The following is a 14,577-nucleotide window of genomic DNA, read 5'->3' on the forward strand; positions in this document are numbered from 1 at the left end:
TCAGGATTGCTAAAGTCAGGGATCTGGTCAGAGAAAAGATATTGGACAAGAAAGAATTTGGGCCATCGTACAGAAAGCCCGTACCTGTCCTTGCAGCCGAAGGAACAAGAACTGGACTCCAGCACCCTCTTGCCGGGAAAGAAAAGAGATTTGTCTCCATTGATCTGATCAAACCACACTAAGTGGCCGATACTGAATAGTAGGCATCGTGGACTCCTGTGTAGCCGAAGTCCTCCTCTCTCTAATATACAGCAAGTTCAAACAGAAAGACTCATCACGTTTGAGGAGTCAACTACACAGAATGATGGACTATGACATAACACCAAGGAACTCGTTCCTCTTGGAACTGATATTCAAACAAAAAATCAAAATCAAAATAAAAGACAAATTTCAATTTGACCAAACACTGATGTCTACGTAAACGTAGCTAGACAAGATCCAGCTAGAAGTTTAAAAAAAAAACGGCTGAGCTAATGAAAACAGACCGAATTGCATCTGGCTGTTTCATAGACTATGATACCTTTTCAATGGATCTGTGCGAATCTGAAACCATGCCAGCCCGAAAAACTTGTCAACAACAACTCAAAGACTTTTCTGTTTTTCTTTAAAAGACGTACCTGCTGTCACCGTGGTTATAACTATGGAAAATTACCGGGATCCTTTTCTTTCTGTTCTGGTCAGGCTTAGTAATTGTTTTCTGCTTAATTATTAATGGAACTTACCTTCCCCATAGCTCTGCAACATCAAAAGTGAACTTACTCCTGAGACTTGTCTTCAGTGAACATTGCAGCAGTTCCTATACCTGATGCTATAGTATGGGACAAGGTTGATTATGACATTTGTAGCCCGACAGAACTTTTAGAAATACCTCATTTATTTAAAATTTCCTTAAATTATGTTATTACCTCCAATACATTTTCCGATGATTGGGATTTTGAAAGTGTAAATAATATGTTGTCTGATTTAGAACAATCTGCCGCATTTTCTAGCAATGAAATGTTGGAAGACACATTAGATTTTTACACCATGTATTGTTATCAACATTTTGGTCATAACTTCCTACACAAATCTAGTATCCCTAGAAATGTTTTCACATATCACTAATGGGAACATTGCCCAACACCGCCAAAAACAAGTTCAAAAACGTTGCACAAACGTCATCCTACGTCCGACAGCGGCAAAGCAAGATAGCACCCCTGGGGAGACCTTTGGGTATATAAACATCACATCTTGCTGAGAAGGAGAGAGGAGATCAGGACTTCCAGCCCAACACACTGAAGCGATACGCTGAGGTTCCTGCATGCAAATACTCCAGCTCGCAGTGGTCTAACATCCTTTGCGGGGTGTCCACCTAGAGACCAGAACGGGTTTCCACAGTCTCTCACTTCAGGTAATGGGGTTCAACTTTATCCTAGAGGGATTCTTGGCTTAATACCTACACACATGCTAGGTACACTCAGGTACGTCTAGTTAGGATTGCATCGTAGGAGTACGCATTTTGTCATGTATTTTATATACTTGCCTGCATTCATGATTTTAGCAGAATGGTAGAAATCTACCATCCTTTTACTTTACTAGTGCTTCTAGTCATTTATATCTGTTTCTGTCTAATGATTGTTTCAGCAAATCTATTTTACACCAGAATAATGACTGTTCATTAATCCTTACTGAAAACGTCCCTACCGTTTATTCTGTGTGGCTGAGCGAAAAGTAGAACACTGCTTCCATGGTACTGAGGGATCAAGGTTGTCATGTTCAATAGTTGCCAAGAACTATTCTCTCCTTGATAAGAGGGGTTTTTAGTGGCACTGAGAGCTAGCTGGTATACAGGCTAACATACCCGATAGGGCTGTCCAGAATCAGTCTGACACCAATCCTATAGTCTATGTTGTCTAAACGCCCAGAACCTAAATAGATATATAGGAACTACACGACACTCTATGCTTATAAAATGACACAGCTCGGCACAGCAAAATGGCTTGCGGCGCTTCGGTTTGTTATTTTTGTGAAAATGTGGCCCGGTGTTTTTTGTACTGCATTGCAGTATAAAATGCAGTAAAATTTGTTTACAAAAAAAATGAGTGTCAATTTCCTTTTTAATGAAATCTGATCAGTGGCATCGGATGCCCTTATTAGTTTGGTGATTGTAAATAACATATTGGGCCTTCTTACAGGGAGTCTCTTGACTGATGGGAGTACTGTGAGTTTGTGGTTATTGGTACGTCTTGTCTCTTCGTTTTTTTAAAACAGACCGCATCTGCTGACTCTTAATCTGGTGCTCTTAGAAATCGCTTTATATTGACTCCATGTCAGTGCACTTTCGGAGAGATTTGTCATTTCACATAAACCTTACAAAATGTATTAGATTGGGCAATTAACTAGCAGCAAATCCAGAAAAGTATTTTATACCTTTGAAAGATTGTATAGTTTGTAAAGTACCAAATGAATGTCTAGTGTGAAACACAAAGGAGCTTATTTACAAGCTCATTGTTCCGCCGGTGCGTCACTTTTTTAGACGCACCGGTGGCGCAGTGTGCCTACCCATATTTACAAGCCCACATATAGTCACCCAGCGTGACTTTTCATGGCCTTGTAAATATGGTCCCCTTTCACGCATTACTCTGCGTGAAAGGGGCGTTCCATGGGTGTTGCTGTGAGTGTTCCCACGCATCATCCATGGAACTTCATGCAGTTCCAGATTTACAACATTTTGTAAAACTAGGACTGTGTCAGAATTCTATGCCTCCCCAAGGGAGTCGTAGGAATGGCGCAACGAGGAGAAATTCTTTTATCTCTCCTCGTTTTTTCCTTTTTTAATGTGTGCTGCATTATGCGCATAGAGGAAAATACCAATAATGATTGCTTTCGTGCAGTCATCCCACAGTGCAGGCACCCTTGCAACATGACGCAAGGATGCCTGCACTGGCGCATTGCAACCAATTGTGCGCCAGCACAGGGCAAAGCACAGGGATGCGTCCTATTGTTGTTAATTGGAGTTCCCGGTTTTATGGTATTTATTTTTTTACCATTTCCATCAGTATTTATCCATATTTCTTTGTTGGTTATCTTAATGGCCTTTATCCATATTTACTTTGTGTTTTGATAATAAATGGAGCTATAAAATGTGATATTTACACATTTATTTTACACTTGGATTTGCACTCATACATGAATGCCTGTCACGTTTTAGCAAATTAAGCAGCCACATATAACAAAACACTACACTCTAAGGTACATTTTGAGGCTATACTACAAATATGTGTTAACATGTGTGTGTTTTTAAGGAAATCTCATGCTACATTGTACATTTTTTATAACTATCGCTGTTGTCTATCTGATCAGCTGTTGCATAACTAAATACTTATAAGGTCCCAAAAGTGAGACCTATTGGCTATGACAAGCGGCCGTGTGGCCGCGAAAGTTAAAGTGAACGCGATCAAACATCAAAGCGGCCGTGAAAGTAATCGCGGTAAAGCGCGGCGCGCGTGCCCGCGCACATGCACTGTAGCTCTAGGCTGGCCTGGTAGCCCTTTTTGGAGCCCTCTCAATAAGTCTCGCCAGACCAGCGCATGCGCTGGGTCAGGCGAGACCTAAAAACATAGAGGGAAGAGCATATGTGAGGACAAAGAGAACAAGTACAGGCTATGCCAAGCGGGAGTGATCGCGTTTGCGATCAAACTTCAAAGCGGCGAAAGTGAAAGTAATCGAGCAGAGCATCAAAGGGCTGGGTGAGAAGGGAGGGGGGAATGCAAGGAGCAGAGGAGCAGCTGTGCACGTGCACGCCATCGTGCACTCAATCCCTAGGCCAGCAAAACCATGTGGGTAGCACTTTTGAAAGCCCACCTACAAAATGTCTCAAAAAGAGTCTCAGCGGGACCTAAAAATCACCATCCAGCCAGTCAGCCCACTTCGCAGTGAGCCGCCCAGCAGTCCCGCTACTACCATGCTCCCTCTAGGGACCACCAAGTGAACTACACTTGATCGGTGCCAAAAGGCCGTTAAATCCTCCTAAATAGAAGCTCTAAAAATTCAAGGAATTATTCTCACCGCCACACCCGTGCGAGTGATCATACATCCCTGGATCAACACATTACTCATACATCAGCAGCACCATAGTACTGAAGAGCGAATCCCAAAATTAAAATTCACCTAATAATATTAGTACGAGGCTGCAACTTGTCACGATCAACAATGGTGAGTGCGGCATATAAGCTGAGTATACAGGATTCATTAAAATGAGTGAGGCACGCAATGAGGGTTTGTATGCAGATATTACGCATAGGATTATGGGAAGGCGGTAGGGCGACCAACCGTCCGTAAATTTCACGGACAGCCCGTTGTTTGGGCCCCTTGTCCGAGAGCATTTCTTTCACGGACTGCCCGTTGTCCGTAATTTGGGGACGGCAGCAAGCTGTGCTGTGCTGTCCCAAAGGTGCCCATTGGAGCCGGCTCGCACCCCTCTGAGGCTGCAGCAGCCCCTCCCGCCCTCGCTCAGTCCTTCTTGGGGCCACTGTCATCCTGACGTGGCTGACTATCACCTAAAGAATGGCAATGGGCCGGAGGTGAGGGAGTCACCAGGGTCAGACAAGTGTTTCATGGCCCTGCCTAACTTTGACCTGTGACTCGCAGATCAGCACAGAGCAGAATAGCAAACAAATAAAGCCAGAATAATCACTGTGATGCAGCTGTGTGTGTGTGTGTGTGTGGTGTTGGTGGTTGGGGGGTGCATAGGGACAGTGGCAACAGAAAGAAATTATGATAATGGTAAATCAAAAAGAAGCACAAAGCAAATTTGGGGGCATATCAGCAACAACCGGCGATAATTATCTCTAAGCGCACTTAGCGCTAGGATAATTATCGCCGGCTAGCGTGAATTTTTATCGCTGAGATAGCGTGCTATTAGCAACGCTTATCTCAATAGCGATAAAACTCCTCACGCTAACAGGCTAACGTGAGATTATCGCTGAAAACCCAGCGATAATCTCACGTTACCTTGTTGATAGGGACAGGCAAACTTAGCCATGATATCCTCCTTCCATAGGATATCATGGCTAAGTCTGAAAAATACCAGACGTAAAAAAGCAGCGTTAACCGCGGTTAGCGCTGCTTTTTTTGTCTCTAACAGGGTTAGCTACATTCTTGATAATAGGAGAAATGTCGCTTAGCGACATTTCTCCTATTATTTTACTCTGGAACGCCCCCTTTGCATCTCATTAGAGATGCAAGGGGAAGCGTAGAGTAAAAGGGTGCTAACATGCAAATTTGCATGTTAGCACCCTGTTGTTGATAGGGCGCTGGTTTTATCTCTCCTTTTTTGGCTTTTAAAGCCAAAAAAGCAGAGATAAAGCCCTTGTTGATATGCCCCGTAGTGAGTAAGCAAAGGAAGAATAGAATGCAAATATTGAAAGAAAGCTGGAAAGATAGAGAAAGATTTAGATTTAACAATGGAAGGAAGGACACGAGGATAATCAAATGAAAAAAAGGAACACAACATAAATGTTATTGTGGAATATGGAAATATGAAAAGAAAAAGAAATATGAATTTAAAGAATTTAGGGGCATATCAACAACAACCGGCGATAATTATCGCTAAGCGCACTTAGCGCTAGGATAATTATCGCCGGCTAGCGTGGATTTTTATCGCTGAGATAGCGTGCTATTAGCAACGCTTATCTCAATAGTGATAAAGATCCTCACGCTAAGTGGCTAACGTGAGACTATCGCTGGGAATCCAGCGATAATCTCACGTTACCTTGTTGAGAGGGACAGACAATCTTAGCCATGATATCCTCCTTCCATAGGATATCTTGGCTAAATTAGAAAAATACCAGACGTAAAAAAGCAGCGTTAACCGCGGTTAGCGCTGCTTTTTTTGTCTCTAACAGGGTTAGCGATATTCTTGATAATAGGAGAAATGTTGCTTAGCGACATTTCTCCTATTATTTTACTCTGGAACGCCCCCTTTGCATCTCATTAGAGATGCAAGGGGAAGCGTAGAGTAAAAGGGTGCTAACATGCAAATTTGCGTGTTAGCACCCTGTTGTTGATAGGGCGCTAGTTTTATCTCTGCTTTTTTGGCTTTTAAAGCCAAAAAAGCAGAGATAAAGCCCTTGTTGATATGCCCCAAAGAGAGAATGAGAAACAAAATGAAAGGATACACAGACAGAAAGATGGAAAGAAAAATAAATGGAGGATGTAAAGAAGAAAGTAGAGAACAAACGTGGATAGAGAGAAAGAATAAAAGACAAACGTCAATATAGGTCAATGCAGTTTTTGAGCAAGTTTCTTTCCTGCTGTAAAAAGCATAATTTTGCATTGTTTTAGCAAATTTCCATCAGGGAATCAATTTTCAGACTTCAAAAGGAAAGACCAGGATAGCTCACTTTGGGGCATATTAGCTACAAAAGGCGATAATGATCGCCAGCGAAAGGTAGCGTGATTTTTGTTATCGTTTCAATTCCTGGACACTTTTCGCATTCTTATCGAGGTATTATGAACACGTCGATAAGATGCGATGGTGTCTGGGAAAGGAAGCGATAACTGCCGCTAACACGCGATAGGCAAACTTCCGATAGCATGGGAGCAGCGCGTTAGCGGTTTGTTAGCGGCAATACCTCATAACATGCCTGCATATGCCTCATATTATGCCATAATATTCCTGAAAACTCCCTGTATGACATGATCAATGGCCCAATGAGCACGGCACTCTGCAGCATGAAAAATGAACTGAAATTGTATAACTTCAGTAATGCAGTCGGTGACTCAGTGAATGCCAATAACAATGTTATGTGAAGGCCAGATACACTGCAATGTCTCCCAATGGGCTTGCTAATATGCGTTATAGAATTCCAATAGAAGCCCAGGTTACATGTCCTGCACATCTAACCTGGGCTTCTATTGGAATTCTATAACGCATATTATCAAGCCAATTATCCCCTTTTTAGCGGCCTTCCCACAATCCTTTGCGAAATTTCTGCATACAAACCCTCCTTGCATTTGTGCTTCACCCCTAAAACTATGAATAACTATTTTAATAAATCCTGTGTTCACAGATTGTCTTGTACGTTTTTGTATCATACTCTCTATTGTTAATCGTCACAAGTTGCAGACTCACACTAATATTACTGGGCGATCGTAGTTTTGGTTTCACACAACTAATCGTGTACTAGTTTCTATTAATGTGATCCGTGTATCCAGGTGTGACGTTTCACTTGCACTTTGTGTGGCAGTGAAACTCATAGCTTGAATTTTTGACGGACGTTTCCTGGAGGAAACGTCTACATAGTAACGTAACGAGAGATGTTTACTACCTGTAATAGTTCGGGGATACGGATTACAAAGTCAATGATGATTTATAATGTTATGTTATTGTTTATTTCACTGAAAATCAGCTGTGACCAGGACACACAATCAGCTTCTTTGTCCCTGCACTTCTGTCGCCTGAAATCGAACGCACTTTCCTGTTTTGAGGAGAATGAAGACGACTGGAGAAAGAGAGGAGCCGCGTTGATCGATAGAGCAGGCTTTGTAGAGCAGAAGGATGAAATGAGGAGAAGGTGCACTGGGCTTTGTAGAGCAGAAGGATGAAATGAGGAGACGGATTACTTTCTTCACGGGAGGGGCGAGGACTCTAGAAGGAACAAAGCATCCTCCACTTATCTCATCTGCTTTACAGAGCAAAGCCCTCCCCCCCCTCCCCCCTCCTTCGACCCTCCTGAAGAAATGAACCCAACGTCTCCACATTTCATCCTTCTCCCCATTTCACCCTTCCGATCTCTGGGGAAATGCGCGGCTTCTCTTCTTGAATCTTCTTCTTTCTCCCCGAAGCAGGAGCGTGTTTGTGATCTAGAAGATATGAGGGGAGTAGAGTCAAAGGGGCTGGGACTGTCTGAGCCTGCGTGCACATATTAATAGCCTATGACGAGAGTAAAACAAGCATTGGCATAGCCAATAGGTCTCGCTTTTGGGACCTTATAAGTATTTAGTTATGCAGCACAATATCCTTGGTGCAACCACATCAACTGTTGCATGGCTAAACACTTATAAGGTCCCAAAGGCGAGACCTATTGGCTATGCCAATGCTTGTTTTTCTTTCTGCCAGAAAGGAGAAGCATCTTATGCTTAAGGACTGCATCCAGGAAGACGGATGAGGACGTGATTCGTTTTACTCAATGTAATTGGTGGACAGTCTGAAACTTACACCCTACTGGCCAAGCCACACCCTGGGTGAGCGTAAGAGACTGTAGAAAATGACGATTTAGGTAAAGTGGGAGGGCGGCAGAAGCCACAGATCGCCTCTGCCTGGCCTAGTATTGGCTCAAGGTTTTAACAGGACTTTAGGGTCAGCCAGAGCCAGGTACGACCCTTCAGCTGCTTCCACACCTCCGTGATAACTCTTAAAATGTCAGGCACTAGGCTCTTTGGTTGTGTCCAGGTCGGTGACCACATATGCAGTCATGTATGCCTACCTCCCACGTGACTCCCTTCCTGTGTGACGTCATCACCCAGTTAACGCGTTCACTTAAGCGAGACAATTGTCTCGTTCTTTAATCGTTGTGGGCAATTGGGAAGTTAGAGGCAATAATTGCAGATGAAAACCGCAGCAGGACGGGTTTTGTTCTGCTCCGTTATTAGAAGCCACCGATTTAGCTGTGCGTGGATAAAGGCCAACAAGACTCGCTTGTAAATTACAGACTAGACTTCATCACCGAGCATCTGTTTTTGAGTATTGTACCCCCTCCCCCACGCTATTTGAGGAGTGCCGATAGATGAGCAGTTGTGGCGAAGTAACACGTGCGCGGCTGGGCACCATTGATCCAGCGAGAGCAGACGAGCGGCCGCCGGCAGGAGGAGGCCTTTGACTTGGTTTGTTTTATTATGCATCAAAGGCAGGATTGCCATTTTGTGGACTTTTTGACCCAGCTGCTTAGGTGCTTTGAGAGCATCGGAATAACAAGACAAGCCCGGCGGAGCATGGCCCGCGCGCTTGGCGGGGCCGGGGGAGCACATTCCAGACGAGGGAGCGGAGCCTTTGAAGTAGGATGCCAAACGGATTGCATGGCGGCACGATGCACGTGATTGTGCGCATGCTCGCCATGCAATCCGCTTTTGGGAGCACTTTTGGGAGCCCCTTACTATGGTCTCGCATTACGATCGCTCACGCGATAGCTAGGAGAGACCTAAATATGTCTGTAAAGCATCTACATAGCAGCTCAGGTATTCAATCGGCCACAGTTTATTTTACCTCTAGCGTCTCCAATTTCTTTAATTTTAGAATACTTTCGTGGTTAAATGTACCAGAAATTCAAAAATGATTCTCACCACCATGCGATGTGCGAGTGATTATTCACCCCTGAATCAAACCATGATACAACAATGAAAATTTGACTGTAGCGCGAACCCCAAAAATATAGGGGCATATCAGCAACACCCGGCGATAATTATCGCTCAGCGCTCTTAGCGTGAGGATAATTATCGCCGGGTAACGTGGATTTTTATCGCTGAGATAGCGTGCTATTAGCAACGCTTATCTCCTCAGCGATAAAAATCCTCACGCTAACTGCCTAACGTGAGATTATCGCTGGAAACCCAGCGATAATCTCACGCAATGTGGCATTAGCTAGTTGATAGGGATTCACAAACTTAGCCATGATATCCACCTTCCATGGGATATCAAGGCTAAGTCAGTCCTGAAGCAGGCGTAAGGAAAGTAGCGATAACAGGGGTTATCGCTTCTTTTCCTGATGCTATGCTTCATTGTGTGGGGCTTGATGATAGGAGAAATGTCGCTTAGCGACATTTCTCCTGTCATGTCAGGTCAGGAACGCCCACTTTGCATCTCATTAGAGATGCAAAGCTGGGCGTTAGGAATCCCCACGCTAAAGCAAGGTTTCACGCGTTAGCGTGGCCTTGCTAATTAGGCGATAAAATTATCGCCGCTTTTCGCCCGAAAAAGCGACGATAATTTATTATCGCCAGCTTGTAAATATGCCCCATAGGGGCATATTATCAAGGTCCAACGTTAGGGTTATCGCCGCTTGATTGGCAGAAAACTGCTGCTAAAGCGGCGATAATGGGCTTGATAATATGCCGTAGAGTATTTCCATAGAAGCCCATGTTCTGGTGTGAACATGAGCTTCTATTGGAATTCTCTGCGGCATATTATCAAGCCCATTATCACCGCTTTAGCAGCAGTTTTCTGCCGATGAAGCGGCGACAATTTTAACGCCGGACCTTGATAATATGCCCCATAATCATCAGATAATGTTAGCGCGAGGCTGCAACTTGTTACGATCAACAATGGTGAGTGTGGTACAAAAACGTTCAACATAATCAGTATATACAGGATTCATTAAAATGGTTATTTATGCCTCAAGGAGTGAAAGAGACACGCAATGAGGGTTTGTATGCAGATATTGCGCAAAGGATTGTGGAAAGGCAGAGTTGCTAACTGCAAAGTTGTTTCTTCACCAGAGGTGGAAGCACATTAAAGAAACAGCATGGACCCATGACCTGCACAGCTGCCAAGGTTTCAGATTGCTCACCTGTGACATTTTCACAGTTTCTGTGTACTTATGAGTGACAATCAACCACTATAGGCGACACTTTCTCACAAGCAAAATCAAGCAATGAAGACCATGGAAACAGTTAAATATCAGAAATTATACCCATACGAGCATCGAGAAACTCTAAGGGGCATATCAACAATGAGGCGGCGCGATAATTTTATCACGTAATAAGCAAGGTCACGCTAACGCATGAAACCTTGCTTTAGCGTACAGAATCTTAACGCCCAGCTTTGCATCTCTAATGAGATGCAAAGTGGGCGTTCCTAACCTGACATAACAGGAGAAGCTTTGCATCTCTAATGAGATGCAAAGTGGGCGTTCCCCCACACAATGAAGCATAGCAGCAGGAAAAGTAGCGATAACCCCTGTTATCGCTACTTTCCTTACGCCTGCTTCAGGACTGACTTAGACATGATATCCTATGGAAGGTGGATATCATGGCTAAGTTTGTGAGTCCCTATCAACAAGCTAACACCACATTTCATGAGATTATCGCTGGGTTTCCAGCGATAATCTCACGTTAGGCAGTTAGCGCTAGGATTTGTATCGCTTTTGAGATAAACGGTGCTAATAGCACGCTATCTCAGCGATAAAAATCCACGCTAGCCGGCGATAATTATCCTAGCGCTAAGTGCGCTTAGCGATAACTATCGCCGGTTGTTGTTGATATACCCCTAAAATGTTGAAACTGCTGCAAAGAAGCTGAAATGGAAGGGCACTAGTAAGCTCATTGTACTGTAAACAATTTTGTAACCATGGGGCATATTATCAAGAAAGGGCGTTAAAATTATCGCCGCTTTAGTACGGCAATAATCGGCTTGAAAATATGCCCTCGAGAATTTCCATTGAAGCCCATGTTCTGGTGTAAACCTGGGCCTCTATTGGAATTCTCTGCGGCATATTATCAAGCCCATTATCGCCGCTTTAGCGGCAGTTTTCTGCCGCTAAAGCGGCGATACTTTTAACGCCGTGCTTGATAATATGCCACCATGATATTAAACAAATATATCTTTCATTAACGTTCTGTGTAGATATGCAAACACACATGCAGTTAAGCACAAAAAAAATACTTACCGGATGCAACAGACTGACACTTAGGGGGCTTATATATGAGCCCCTGCGTCACTTCTCATAAATGAGGCCCTTACATTATAAGTAAGCAATGTGCTATTAAAGCCAATGGGCCTTATTTATGAGAAGTGTCGCATAAATGAGTGAAAGCAGCGACACGTCTCAGTGCACCCTCCTTGCGACACCTAGGATGCGTCATTTTTACGCATCGTGTCGCAAGGAGTTACAGATACGTCAGTATTACTGACGTATCTGTTGGCGTATTGCTGGAGTTGTGTCGGAAGTGTGACACAACTCCAGCAATGTTCCTGTCACATGGGGCAAGCCCGTTGTGAAAGGGCCTGCGTCACCCTTACGCCTGCCATGAGTCAGGTGTAAGGTTTTGATGCATTGGTGTCCTAGAAGTGACGCACTGAAATCTCATAGATTTCACTGCGCCACTCTTACGACCCTTTCTTGCGGGGAACGCCCGCCCTGCATACATTATACCTGGCACAGTTATACTCTAGCGCAGGGGTTTACGGAGTGACATTTCTGCCTAGATGCATCACTTCGTAAATATGGCGCAACATGGCGTATTATTTACGCCGCCGCTGCGTCACTAAAAGTGACGCAACGGCGGGGCAAAAGTGACGCAACGGCTCATAAATAAGCCCCCAAGTATCACACATTCCCAAATGGACAAAACTATCAACGTCAAACAGCAGAGTGGACAGACATCAGAGACTCATTGTTTCAGAGCCGGCATTAGCACAGGTGGTGCCCGGTGCAACAATCTTTTTTGGCTCCCCACCGGACCTCTTTTTTCACTGATTCCCTTACTATCACCCTCCATCAGTGCCTGCCATCCCTACATAGCCCCTCTCTCACATGCATTTGATTTGTTTTAAAATCAATCAATCAATCATAGCATTTGTAAAGCGCACTACATACCCGTCAGGGTCTCAAGGCGCTGGGGGGGGGGGGGATGAAAGCTGCTACTGTTCGAAGAGCCAGGTCTTGAGAAGTCTTCTGAAGGTCAGAAGGTCTTTGGTCTACCGTAGGCAGATGGGGAGGGTGTTTCATGTCTTGGCGGCAATGTGGGAGAATGATCTGGCGCCAGCGGTCACTCTTCGGATGCGGGGGACGGTGTCGAGGGCGCGCACTGCAGAGCGAAGCTGGTGGGTGGGGGTGTAGAGGCTGAGTCGGCTGTTGAGGTACGTTGGTCCGGTGTTGTGGAGTGCCTAGTGTGTGTGGGTGAGGAGTTTGAAGGTTATCCTCTTGTTGACAGGGAGCCAGTGCAGGTCTCTCAGGTGGGGTGTGATGTGGCTGCGGCGAGGGATGTCGAGGATCAGGCGTGCGGAGGCGTTCTGGATGCGTTGAAGCCGTTTCAGGAGTTTTGGCGGGGCTCCTGCGTAGAGTGCATTTCCGTAGTCCAGTCTACTGCTGATAAGGGCCTGGGTGACCGTCCTTCTCGTTTCAGTGGGGATCCACTTGAAGATCCCGCGAAGCATGTGGAGGGTGTTGAAGCAGGAGGAGGACACAGCGTTGACCTGCTTCGTCATGGAGAGGGTAGAGTCGAGGATGACCCCTAGGTTGCGTGCGTGGTTGGTGAGTGTTGGGGGTGTTCCTAGTGCAGTCGGCCACCAGAGGTCTTCCCAGGCCGATGGGGTGGATCCGAGGATGAGGACCTCCAACTTGTCCGAGTTCAGCTTCAGTCAGCTGTTCCTCATCCAGACGGCAACGGCCTTCATTCCTTCGTGGAGGTTGGTTTTGATGGTGTGGGGGTCCTTGCTGCAGGAGAGCATCAGCTGGGTGTCGTCGGTGTAGGAGATGATGTTGTGGTCCTGCCGTCATGCGACGTGGGCAAGCAGTGCCGTGTAGACGTTGAACAACGTTGGGCTGAGGGATGAGCCTTGGGGTACGCCGCAGATGATCCCGATGGCTTCAGAGTGGAAGGGGGGGAGGCGGACGCTCTGTGTTCTGCCGGAGAGGAAGGAGGAGGTCCAGTCCTGGGCCGTCTCTTGGATTCCGGCGTCGTAGAGGTGTGTTCGTAGTGTGCGTTGGCAGACCGTGTCGAAGGCGGCTGACAGGTCCAGGAGGAGGAGGGCCGCGGTTTCTCCGTTGTCTAGCAGGGTCCTGATGTCATCGGTGGCCAGCGATGAGGGCAGTTTCGGTGCTGTGGTTGCTGCGGAACCCGGACTGGGACGGGTCCAGGATGCTGTTCTCCTCGTGGAAGCTGGTCAGTTGTTTGTTGATGGCCTTTTCGATGGTCTTCGCCGGGAACGGGAGCAGGGAGATGAGTCGGAAGTACTTGAGGTCCTTGGGGTCCGCCTTGGGTTTCTTGAGTAAGGCGTTGATCTCTGTGTGCTTCCAGTTCTCCGGGAAGGTCGCTGTCTCGAAGGAGATGTTGATGGTTTTCCGGAGATAGGGTGAGATGGTGCTGCTGGCTTTGTTGAAGATGTGATGTGGGCAGGGGTCTTCCGGGGATCCGGAGTGGACAGTGTTCATGATCTTGATGGTGTCGTCATCGTTGATGTTGGTCCAGGCGAGCAGGCGGTTGGTGCGGGTGATGGTCATGGGAGCGGGGATCTCAGTGGTTGCCGGGGTGGTGACGGCATTGAAGCTGTTGTGGATGTCTGCGATCTTGCGATGGAAGACGGTGGCCAGCGAGTCACACAGGTCTTGTGAAGGTGGGATGTCGTTGGTGTTGGAGCTGGGGTTGGAGAGTTCCTTCACGATGTTGAAAAACTCTTTGCTGTTGTGTGCGTTGTTGTCTAGGTGGTCTTTGAAGGAGGTCCTTTTGGCGTAACTGATGAGGTGGTAGTGTCTGCGGGTGGCGTTCTTGTGTGCTGTGTAGCTTTCCGGTGTTCTTCAGGGATCCTGTTTTTTTCGAGTTGTCGAAAGGATCGCTTGGTGGCCTGGAGGTCTTCGGGGAACCAGCTGGCTTTCTTGCTGG

The sequence above is a fragment of the Triturus cristatus genome, chromosome 2_2, assembly GCF_964204655.1.
Source record: "Triturus cristatus chromosome 2_2, aTriCri1.1, whole genome shotgun sequence".
NCBI classification, from domain to species: domain Eukaryota; kingdom Metazoa; phylum Chordata; class Amphibia; order Caudata; family Salamandridae; genus Triturus; species Triturus cristatus.